Below are 12,792 nucleotides of genomic sequence, written 5' to 3'. Positions count from 1 at the left end.
AAACTAATGCAAGAACAGAAAACCAAATACTACTTATTCTCATTTATAAGTGGGAGCTGAACATTGAGCACATAGGGACATAAACATGGGAATAATAGATGTTGCAGAAAACTAGAGGGGAGAGGGAGGGAGGGGGCATGGCCTGAAAAACTACCTACTGGGTGCTATGCTGACTACCTGGATGAAATATACCCATGTTGCTAACTTGCACACGTACCCCACCATATCTAAAATAGAAGTTGAAAATTAAAAACAAAGAAGAAGAAAGAAAGAAAGGGGTTGAGTATGCAATGAAATCTCAAACAGTTTAGGAAAATAAAGTGAGAAGGTGAATCTCAGGTTACACATGAGAAAGAGAGGGAGATTGAGAGACTGTGGCAGAGAGAGAGAGAGAGATGGGGGGAGAGGACTTATACTATGAGAGTTTTTGTATTATTCTGGCAACTCTTCTGGAAATTTGGAATCATTTCAAAGTAAACAACATGAAAAAAAAAGAATTGGGGCTGAAAGATGCAAGCAGCCTTAAGACATTTCCCATGCTTGTATGGTTTCCTCTCTACTGTGTTGCTCCTGCGTTTGACAGGACAAAAATGGAGTAGCGCTAAGAGGGTGGAGATGGAGAGGAATGAAAGTATAAGGTGGAAAAAAGAAAAGAAACCAGCCAAGTCCTTGTGCCCACTGTGGCTTCCAGCCTGAAACAGGTCTGAGCTGGGGTTGAGGAGAATTATGAACACCACTTCCAGGTTGGAACTGTTATCTATATATGTCACAGATGTCCTAATATCAGAAATAAGACAGTATTTGTGACTTAAAGTGCCAGTCCAACTCCTGAGACCTGCAGAAACTTTACCTAAGGCAAGGGAAGATGATTACCATTGAATATTCAGTGGTGAGAGGCCAGAAATAACAGTTTCATCTTAATCGTGTCCCATAACTAAAGTTCTCTCCGTTGCCAGTCTGGGACAAGGAGGTTATTTTAGTTAAGGAAGGCTGCTGTTTCTTTACAAAGATATGAAGTTACTTTGAAAAACATAAGAAGTGAATGATTTGCTGGCATTTCTCTCTTCTGCCATTCAGGCCACTGGAGCACTTTTCAAAAAATAATACTATTCTAAAGTTGGATATTTGGTTCTAACCAAGAAGTAATAACTACGATAATAATGGCAGACATTTATTGAGGGCTGACTGTGTGCCCTCACAGTCAATTCTCACAGAGAATCTGTGGGACATGTTTTCCCATGGCTTATCTTCTTTAATCCTCAGAACAACCGCAGGAAGTTATACTATTGATGTATGCTGCAGATGAAGAAAATAAGGCTTAAAGCATTAAATAACTTGGCCAAAGTTTCCATAACGAATAAGTAATAGATCTGGGACTTGAACCCAGGCAGTCTTTAGACCACTAAGCACTCTGACTTCCTAATCACAGCACTTTGTAAAGCCAAGGTAACAACTAGGCAACTATTTCCTGTAGGGAGATTTTTTTGATAAAATATTGCAGAATGGTCATGAGAAATATACACAATGGGGAAAGTTAAACCCCATCAAGATTTATGCTTCGAGCCCCCCATCTGTATCAATGCAGAGTGATGGTAGAGTTTTTAAAAATGACCATGCTGAAAAAAAAGATAACATCTCTGTGGGCTAGAAACTCAAAATGGAAATCAGTTACCGAAGCTAGCAGCCTACTGGGTTGTGAATCTGCAAGCAGTCAAAGGAAGCAGAGAGTTCATTTTCTGCAGAGTGATTGGAAGGCAGAAGAACAGAGCCAGGGCGGAATGTGGCTCCCTCTTACAAGAGAATATAAAATGCTTCCATCAACCCCTGCATAACTGAAAATACAAGACGAGAGAAGGCAAATATAGCCTTGTATCCAGCATCTGGCCATTTTACTAAGTGGCTCAGTGACTAGAACTAAAATATCCCCAGTTATCTCTGTAGGATGAACACTCTGAAAGCCCACTGTAAGATGTGATTCTGAACCAGAGACTCTAAGAGGGCACATAGAGACAAGAAACCGTTAGAAAAGGAATGGTGAGTACAGCGCCACTGCAACAAAATGAAATAAAATAAAAATAAACTAACACCTATTCAAAAAAAATTAAAAATCAAGAGATGAAATCACTTAAGAGAAAATGAAATCAATGATGTAATCTGAAAATGATTTAAAAAGTCACTATGCTGAATATCTTCTAAGAGTTAAAGGAAAGATGAACAGGATGTTTTTTTTTAAAAAAAATGACAAGAAATTAAGAACTTGAACCAGGCAGAAATGAAAAAAAGACAGATAGATATGAAAAAGAATCATTTAGAAATCTTGGCTTAAAAGGACAAAGCAGCTAATTACTGAAATTTACAAAGCCCAATAGATGGGATAAACTTTAGATTGGATAGCTAAAGAGAAAATTGACAAACTGGAAGATCATGATGGAGGAACTCATCTAGAATGTAGCACAGAATCATAAATTATCCAAATGGCCAACAATAAAAGAATATGTTTGACATCATTAGTCTCAGATTACATTTTTAAGAAACATACGTATTGGTTGCATACATATTGGTTACAAGCCAGTCCTAAAGCAAAATGAAACAGAAATGCTGAAAATGTGGGGATATAAGAAGCTGCCATGTGTAAAAGCTGAACAAATGCTGTATTAGGGTTCTCCAGATAAACAGAACTAATACAATGTATACAGAGATAGACAGAGATTTCATATAAGGAATTACTTCACATGATTATGGAAGCCAAGTTCAAAAATCCACAGGGTGAGTTGGCAAGCTGGAGACCCAGCGGAGCCCCAGCAGCCTCCAGACCCAGGAAGAGCTGATGTTTCAGTTTGCATTTGAAGAGAGGAAAAAGTTGATGTCCTAGATTGCAGGCAGTCAGGCAGGAGGAATTGTCTCTTACTTGGGGGAGGGTTGGCCTTTTTGTTCTATTCAGGCCTCCAGTTGATTAGATGAAGCCAACCCACATGAGAAAGGACAATCTGCTCTGCTGGGTCTACTGATTTAAATATGAATCCCATTCAAAAACACCCGCACATAAAAAACCAGAATAATGTTAATTAAATATCTGGGCATCCTGTGGCTCAGTCAAGTTGACACACAAAGTTAACCATCACAATTTGTCTTGGGGAACTTAACAGGCACAGCACCCTGGTCAGGCAGGGAAATAGAGGGAGGAAGTTCTTGCTCCTTCTTGGCAAGAAAAGAGAATAGATCGTAAGCATGGAGGTCTCTAGGTGCAGATGGCTGGAGTTCTGGGTGCTGTATTAGAAAACACTTGTGCTTTGAAGCCAGAGATGCCTGAGTGAGACTGTCTCCTATCAGCCGTTTGACTTTGGACATGTTACTTAATTCCTGAGTTTCAGTTTCCTCATCTCTTAAAAGAGACTAATAATAGTACCTATCTCAAAGGGATATTGAGAGGATTTTAAAAGATGATATATAAAATCCTTAGCAAACCTCTGACCTACGATAGATCTCTAATGGTCAGCACTGGAATGTGGACAGCTGAGCCACCACTGGTGACACCATGACTGGGGAGTACTGTGCAGAGGAATGAGCCAGGGCATGAGAGCCAACAGATAGCAGCTCTAAGTCCTGCTCTGCCTCCTACTAGCTGTGAAGCTTCCATTCCTCTTTCACAGGGTGTTTGCCTCCCATCTACAAACTGAGGGTGGTACACCTACCTCCAGACCCATGTTTCTGAACCGAGGGACACTCCCCCTGCCCAGTGTCCAGTGACATTTGGCTATGTCTGGAGACATTTTTGGTTATCACAGCTGGGTTGAGGGTGTGAATGGCACCTAGTAGGTAGAGGCTAGGGATGCAGCTCAGCATCCCACATTGCCCAAGACAGTCCCTTACAACAAAGAATCAGGCCAATGTGTCAGTTGTGCTGAAATTGAGAAATCCTGGGATGAAAAACTTAAATGAGATCATGTTTATAAAAGGCTCGGCGTAAGAGATAAAAATGAAGGCTATGATCCTCCTCCTCTTTCTCCTCCTCCTCCTCCTCCTCCTCCTCCTCCTCCTCCCATGAAAGTGATTAGGCCAGGCACAGTGGCGTGCACCTGTAGTCCCAGCTACTTGGGAGGCTGAAGCTGGAAGATTGCTTGAGCCCAGGAGTTGGAGACTGTAGTGAGCTATGATCGTGCCACTACACTCCAGCCTGGGAGACAGAGTGAGACTGAGTTTCTAAAAAAAAGACTCGGGGGGAAAGAAAGAGGGATTAGATAGACAGTGGGTAGGTTCCTGCTCTTCTTCCCCAGGCTTTCTTCCTGCCATGGCTGGGGACTAGTGTGGAGAAGGAAGTGTGACTGTCTCACTGCAGCATTCCCCCTGCTCAGAGCCCAGGAGGAAGGGAACTCACTTGCGGCTTTGCATAAAGACAGTCTGCCAGCTGCAAGCCAAGTTCTGGAACGCAGCTTCCGGGCAGCGGCCTCTGGAATGCTTTCTGGCTCTCTCTGCAGACCCAGCCTCCTGCAGCTCCTTGGCTAACCTGGCAGGAACCTCAGCCCAGGCCAAGGAGGCTGCAGCCAACCCGAGCCCCCTGATGGGCTGCCACCCCCACCTCCACAGCTGCTGGTGAGGTTTGGCTCAGCCCTTAGTCATGACCCTTCCATAGACTGACTTCTTTAAAATTCACGAAGCCTTTTCTTTACAATTATGTCTATGCTCGTCCTGTGTGCAGGCACTGAAGGAGGAGGAGATACTAGGAATGAAAGGTTAAGGGACAGAAAAGGAACATCCAGTCCCCCTGTATAAGCTGTCTCTCTGTGTTGTCCTTGGACTTGAGTCTTCCTGTGGCCTGTGACTAATGCTCACACCCCTGAAATTTCCCAGGACAGAAAAGGCCCAATCAGGCAACCCCAGAAGAAAAACACCAACAAAACCAATTTTCTCCACAAACGTGCATGTGATAGCTCCAGCCAGTTCTCTAAGCCATTCCCATCAGCCCAGGGTTCACAATCCAGCCCTCGGCTGGACTTCAAAGGTAGGAACAGGCTGGGTTCATGCCTGTAATCCCAACACTTTGGGAAGCCAAGGTGGAAGGATCACTTGAGCCCAGGAGTTGAAGGCTGCTGTGAGCTATGATGGTGCCACTCCAGCCTAGAGCCTAGGTGACAGAGAAAGACCCTGTCAAAAAAAAAAGGGGGGGAGGGGAGGCAGACAGACCACACTCAATTCCTCAAAAGAATTGCTACTTTTCATTTGTTTCGCTACAGTAGAAAAAGTCGAATCACATAACTTTCCCTGGGGCTGCGGAAGGTTTCTGCTTTGAGGCAGTTCCTCACAGTAACTCTGTAATCGAAACAAAGCCTGCTCTTCTCATGCGGAGCATATTTTCTCCTGGGGAACCACAACTGGGTTTGCAAGGATAGAGCCGGGCTCCTTCCCATAACGTGCTTGCCTTGCCTGCCTGGGGTTGAACTTTTTTTTTTTTTCCACAAGAGAGCCATAAACACATAGATACCAAAGAGTTAATTTGCGTTTTTTAAACCTCCTTCCCAAAGCCTGCTCTCATTCCTGCATAAAATCCCCATGTCCAGACATCAAATCAGTAAGCCCTGTTGCCTGTCAGAGAATACAATGTCAGGCCATTAGTATGTTAATAAGTCCGGAGGGCGACAGGTGGCCTACTAGACAGCTCAATTAAGCTGCTCATTAAACACACGCTAACGAACAGCCGAGGCAGGGCCTGAACAGCACCATTCTGTAATGACATGATGTCAGAGTGAACAAATGAGGAAAAATAACAAAAACATTACAGCAGGGACAGACGCCACTAATAAGGACCCCTCGCACTACATCAGCCCGCAAATCAATGAGTCACCGGGATCAAAAAACTCGACCCAACATTCTCAGGAGACTGAGTGCAGCAAGATTTTTTTGGTCACTACTGAAAAAAAACAAAAAAAAAGCCCAACCCCAACCCTAAAATTATCGCAAAATATCGCAAATTAACTGCTTTAAAAAAATGAAAAAGAGCAAAGTTTATTTGACACGGAGCTAATCACGAAGTCCGAGAAATCTGTATTGCTGGGTTTAAATGAAAATCATTATTTAATGGGATCATCATTTACGTTTGATTGGCATCCTCTGTTTAAAAGCCCACAGGTTTGAACCATTTCTCTGCTCTGGTACCCAGGAAGTAGAAGGGCACAGTGGAACGGAAGGAGCATGTAGCCAAATTTCTTAGGTGAAGATTCTGCTTGTCATTATTTTAAGAGAAGAGACTTCCAGCGGCTGCTAGAGGTTTCTCTCATTTTCAAGTAAGGCGCTTCCTGAATAATAAAAAATCAAACCTCCACCAGGCATGGCTCTGACATTGGAGATATATATTGCTAAACTAATAGGCTGGCTGGCCATTAGGAGATCACGACCTCGGCTCTTATCTTTTGTCAAGTTAACAGCTGACACCTCCTCTGCATGTAGACTTTCTTCCAGGCCTAAGGTAGATGCCACTCCTCTAGCTAGGCTGGTGAGCTGAAGGCAGGCAGGAAACCAGTGCAGTTGGGCTTAAGGAGCTGACACAGAGTCCCTCGGAAGCGTGGTTCTTTCCATATTGGTTGAACTTTCTCTGCACAAATCTATGGTCGAAATCTATGAGTGAGGAGATAAGGCTCTCACCTGAGTGACCCTGAGCAGGTCACCTTAATCCCTGGCTCTGTTTCCTTATTCATATTTATTTTATTTTTAGAGGCAGAGTCTCTCTGTATTGCCCAGGCAGAAGTGCTGTGGTGTGATCATGGCTCACTGTAACTTCAAACTCCTGAGCTCAAGTGATCCTTTGGTCTCAGCCACTGGTGTAGCTGGGACCACCGGCTGCTGCCGTGGCTGGTTAATTTTCAGAATTTTTTTTGTAGAGATGGGGTCTCGCTATGTTGCCCAGGCTGGTCTTGAACTTTTGGGCTCATGTGATCCTCCTGCCTCTGCCTCCCACGGTGTTGGGATTACAGGCGTGAGCCACTGCACTCAGCTCTTTATTTATAAAATGTGATTGGACTGGGATTTCGCCTTGCCTTTTCCATTCTAGAAAGGACTTCAGCACAAAATAAGAGTAAAATCCTCATGGAATTTGCCATCTGGTTGAAAAAAAAACTAGTGGCTGAAAACAGCCACAAAGAATTCAAGAACACAGTACACTGTGTTACCTAGAAATATAAGAAGAGTTTAAAAACAGGAGACATTGGGGATTTGTAAGGGCTCCAGGCCAATTCCCTGAAATCAGCTGGGCCTGAGTGGGTGGAGCAGACGCAGGGAGAGGGCAGAGCTTCTGCCGACCTTGCAGAGTGAGTAGGATGGAAGGGCCGGAGGAGGTCCAAGCAACAAAGGCAGGCATGAGCATGGGGCGTGCATGTGTCTGGGTGTATGTGGACAGTGGGATGGGAGCTACCTGTGATCAGACCTGCTATATGGAGGCAAGCTGGGGCGTGCAAAGCCAGAGGAGACAGATGTGCAGGGGCAGAGGCAAGAGGCATTTGGTGAGTCCAGGGGCCACGGCAATCTGGCTTTTTAGCTCAGTGACTCTAAGGTCTGTCTTCGGTCTGAGGGATGTGACAGCATGCCATCACTCAACAGATATTTACTGAGGTTCCCTCTTTGCTTGAGGAACTGTGGGGAATACAAAAATCAGAATATTCTGGACCTGCCCTCAGGGAGTTTATAATCGAGTCATTCCTTCAACTAATATTTCTTCAAGGACTTCTCTTTGCCAGGCTCTGCTGAGAATAATGGCAAATAATGGTTTCTTGGTCCCAGCCCTCATGAGTTTATGGTCAAGGAGAAGAGACAGACATATTATTTGACTAACTCCATTTCAAGTCAGACTGTGATGAATGTTGTGGCCGAGGTGGGAACAGAGACTTGTAGGAACACAGACAGATAAGGGTGTGCTTAAGTCTGTCTGTGAGAATCACAAAAACTTCCAGTCACCTTCAAGGGCTCTAGAGCATAACTGTCCAGTAGAACTTGCTGGAATGACAGGAATGTTCTTTGGGGACAAATGATTAAAACAAACAAAAAATTGTCTTTGTTTATAAAAAACAAAATATCTACCTATATGGATTAGAGAAAGTAAGTCAGGTAAAAAAGGCAACTGTTAACCTCAAGAAAAGCATAAGTTGTTCAGAAATGGGAAAATAAACATAGTATTTATGGTTCAGTGATTCACAGCATTTACAGAATTATAACAATGTAAACATTGTTAAAAAGTAAATTGAAGCTGGTTGCTCCAGCTTACCCCTGTAATTTTAGTACTTTGGGAAGCCAAGTTGGAAGGATCACTTGAGGCCAGGAGTTTGAGACCAGCCTGGGCAACATAGCGAGACCCTGACTACACGAAAACCTTTTTTTTAATTAGCCAGGAGTTGTGGTGCACACCTGTAGTCCAGCTACTTGGGAGGCTGAGGCAGGAGGATCCTTTGAGCCCAGGACATTAAGAATTCAGTGAGCTATAATTGTGCCGCTGTACTCTAGTCTGGGTGACAGAGCAAGGTCTTGTCTCTAAAAGAAAAATAAAATAAATTGAAGCACAACTTTAAAGAATATATTTGAGCAAACAATGATTAATTAATCAGCTCCAAATGAGGAGTATTGAAGAGCTCCACCAACAGACCACAAAGCAGGAGGCTTTTATAGGACAGATACAGAAGTAAAGCAAAGAAAAATTTGATTGGATATAGTTATCCAGTTGCCTTATTTGGTCTATGCCTGTTAATCCATTCTTGCATTGCTATAAATAAATACTTGAAGCTGGGTAATTTATAAAGAAAAGAGGTTTAATTGGCTCACGGATCTGCAGGCTGCACAGGAAGTGTTGTACTGGCATCTGCTTCTGGTGAGGCCTCAGGAAGCTTCCACTGGTGGTGGAAGGTGAAGAGGAAGCCAGTAAGTCACATGACAAGAGCAGGCATGGCGGCGGGGGAGGAGGGCAGGTGCACACACTTTTCAACAACCAGAGTTCACGTGAACTTATAGTGAGAACTCACTCATCACCAAGGGGATGGCTATTCATGAAGGATTCGCCCCCATGATCCAATACCTCCCACCAAGCCCCACCTCCAGCACTGGGGATTACATTTCAACATGAGATTTGGGTAGGGACAAACATCCAAACCATATCAGTCCCACTGGAAAATCCCTAATTAAATAATTACAAGTTTTTGGCTACTTCTGATTGGTTAGGGGTAAATTATGTTTTTCTTCAATATAGGCATTTGCAAGAAAAATCTGAAGTTAAGTTTTGCTTATGTTTGCAATCAAGCAAGGGTAGGTCACTTATGAGGCCTAACTTGTTTTGTCTGCTCAGAGATTCTTCAGGCCTGGCCTCCACTTGAATTTACTTGAAGAGCATCGAATACGAATCTGCAGAATTTCAGTGAAACTATAGAGGAAGAATGGAGGTAAGGGGTGTGTGTGTGTGTGTGTGTGTGCCCGCAAGCACTTGTGCATGCTCTTGTGTGTATATGTTGTGTGTTATGTGAAAGAGTAAAATCCTTTTTTATCTGTAGAGGAAGTCAATGTTCAATGCATAAGATGAAAACACCAAGAAATAGTAATGAAGTCATGTCATTATAGATATGTGGATGTAAATATCAAAAGAATCCATTAAAATGAAAGTGATTGCCTTAGAATTAGGAAATGGCAGAGGGAAAATGGAGAGTTGAGGAACTGCTCTCTATCATAAGCTTTAAATCTATCTTCCTGGGCATGGTGACTCACGCCTGTAATCCCAACGTTTTGGGAGGCTGAGGCAGGAGGATTGCTGAGCCACGAGTTTGAGACTGGCCTTGGCAGCATAGTGAGCCCCCATCTCTACAAAAAATAATAAAAAAAAAACTAGCAGGACATGGTGGTGCATGCCTGTAGTCCCAGCTACTTGGGAGGCTGGGATGGAAGGATTGCTTGAGCCTGGGACAGTGAGGCTGCAGTGAATCGGGATCATGTCACTGCACTCCAGCTCTGGGCAACAGAGAGAGACACTGCCTCAAAAAAACAAACAAACAAACAAGCCAAAAATACCCACAAACTATCTAACCCTAAACTCTGTGGATTTATAACTTTCATTTTAAAAAATTTTAATAAAAGGAAGAGATCAATGGTCAAAAGTTACAGAGTAATAAAGCAGAATGAGAATTAACTAAAAATCACTTCCAGGGACTAGCAGGCCACTATTCGGCAATGGAACAGTTGCGGGTTGGTCCACCCTAAGTGCTAGAGTCTGCCTCTATTCTAGGTCCCTCCTCAGTACAGGACAATTTGTTTCATGAAACTACCAAGTTGCTTCATCACTATATATAAAAATTATTCAGATTTATCACGTCACCACCCCCTATGAGAATTTACACAACAAACACCGAGCACTTGCTTCTCAATGCCTCTTTCTAACGTTGTGTCTGTATTTCTTGTACCATCTCCCCCTACCCACCCTGACACACATTAAATCTAATTAGGGTGTTATCTAGATTTCAATACAAGTTTGACAAGTAGACAAGTAGATGAATAAGAGATTAACACAAACTCAAACTGCCCCATGTGTCCCATCTTCACGGAAATTAGCTTGTGAAGTCAAATGAGTTGGTTTTTCTTTTTCTTTTCTTCTTTCTTTCTTTCTTTCCTTTCTTTCTTTTCTTTTCTTTTTTCTTTCTTTCTTTCTTTCCTTCCTTCCTTCCTTCCTTCCTTCCTTCCTTCCTTCCTTCCTTCCTTTCTTTCTTTCTTTCTTTCTTTCTTTCTTTCTTTCTTTCTTTCTTTTCTTTCTTTCTTATTTCGGAGACAGGGTCCAGGTTGGAGTGCAGTGGTACAATCACAGCTCACTGTAGCCTCAACCTCCTGGGCTCAAGCGATCCTCTTGCCTCAGTCTCCCACGTAGGTGGGACCACAGGTGTGTGCCACCATGCCCAGCCAATTTTTGTATTTTTTTATAGAGACGGGGTTTCACCATGTTGCCCAGGCTGGTCTCAAACTCCTGCACTCAAGTGATCTGCCAGCCTCAGCCTCCCAGTGAGTTGGTTTTTCTCTTTGTTCTCACACCATCCCTTTCTCTTTCTTGCATATCCCTAAGTTTAAGCCCAAGGTTATGCCGCATCTCCTTGATGAAGTCTTTCTGATCAGGGTCAGGCTTCCCAAAGATAACTTCTCTGTTCTCTCTCACCCTCTTACTGCAAGGCACCAACAGCTCTTCTTAGCAATGTACTGAGTGCCTGGCACTTAGTATTGTTTATTTTATTGTTCCAAGCTCCATCTGGGGGCAAGAGCCCCAACTAAGACATAATTAGTACTCCCTGCACCTAGGAAAGACTTAGTTGGAACTTGTAGATTTGGCTCCTGAAACCACACAAAATAAAACAAAATCCTGAACATGCCTACATAAATATGCACAAAAACACATTCAGTTCCACTGAATGGTTATTTGATGAAATTGAAATTAATTTTCATTCTTCAGGCATGACAATCATTTTGTTTAAATAAAGACTTCTTATCTTTTAAAGGCATATACTAAATATGTACATATGAAATGGTATAATGTTTGGGATTTGCTTCAAAATAAACTGGTACTTGAAGAGAACTAGGTGGCAGTGTAAGTAAAATCAGAGGACCAGGAATTTATGCTTTTCGTGACCCAATGATGGGTAAATAGAGGTAATTTGTGCTATTTCCTCTATTTTTAATTTGTTTGAAATTTGTATAATAAAATATTAAATACATAAATATATATTTATATCTAAGATATAATTATAATAGATATTAAATATTATATGTAAGTCCATATATATGCATTCAATTATGGAATAAAGAGTGTTTGACCTGGCTGGGCGTGGTGGCTCACGCCTGTAATCCCAGCACTTTGGGAGGCCGAGGCAGGTGGATCACAAGGTCAGAAGTTTGAAACCAGCCTGGCCAACATGGTGAAACCCTGTCTCTATTAAAAATACAAAAAATTAGCCAGGCTTGGTGGTGGGCGCCTATAATTCCAGCTACTCAGGAGGCTGAAGCGGGAGAATCACCTGAACCTGGGAGGTGGAGGTTGCGGTGAGCCGAGATCGCACCATTGCACTCTAACCTGGGCAACAAGAGTGAAACTCCATCTCAAAAACAACAAAAAAAAGTGTTTGACCTTAATGAGTTATTACTTCCTGGCTTAACCCCTTTTACTTTACAGAAAAGACATAAGAAAGTGAAATTACTTGTCCAAGGTCACAATAATGGCTGACTGTGACAATGCTGGGCCTAGACTTCAGATCTAATCATTCCAAGTGTAGTGGACTCTGAGATAGCTGAGACAGAGGAGGTGGCGGGGGAGAAGTGCTAAGTGCTCTGTTCTCTCATCTGAAAGCTTTAAGTCTGTTAAAAATAGAACTTGCCTAGTCAAAGTAATACTCTCAGCTATTATTATTCAATTATACCTTGGTGTGAATGAGTGTGACGTCCTTTTCTGAGAAATAATCCATTAAAGAACTACAGAGGAGAAAAGAGTAGAGGCTGGAGAAAGTGCAGGACTTGAAAGACAAGAGGTCTAACCATACATTTTATCTACTCAAAATGTAGAGCAGATACACCAGAAAATATTAACAGTGGCTATCTCTAGGTGTTAAGATAAGAGTTGCTTTTTTTTTTGTTTTAGATTTTTTTATATTTTCCAAGTTTTCTGCCTAATACACATATTACTTTTATCATTCATTCTTTGTTATCTAACACAGATTTTTTTCTTTTTTTTTTTTTTTGAGACAGAGTCTTCCTCTTGTCGCCCGGGCTGGAGTGCAGTGGCACAATCTCAGCTCACTGCAA

General features: G+C 42.6%; 1 protein-coding gene across 1 annotated transcript in view; it reads left to right on the top strand.

Moving 5' to 3' along the window:
- LOC116481826 (uncharacterized) overlaps positions 1–9,410 on the top strand; it is a 130,594-nt gene extending 121,184 nt beyond the window's left edge. The window contains exon 3 of the transcript XR_009209843.1: positions 9,317–9,410. The gene's annotated coding sequence lies outside the window, so the exon portion shown is untranslated. The remainder of the gene's footprint in view (positions 1–9,316) is intronic.
- The last annotated feature ends 3,382 nt before the right edge of the window (positions 9,411–12,792 follow it).

The sequence above is a fragment of the Hylobates moloch genome, unplaced genomic scaffold, assembly GCF_009828535.3.
Source record: "Hylobates moloch isolate HMO894 unplaced genomic scaffold, HMol_V3 SCAFFOLD_14, whole genome shotgun sequence".
NCBI lineage: Eukaryota > Metazoa > Chordata > Mammalia > Primates > Hylobatidae > Hylobates > Hylobates moloch.
The sequence above is the reverse complement of the archived record's forward strand: the minus strand, read 5'-3'. Positions and strand labels throughout refer to the sequence as shown.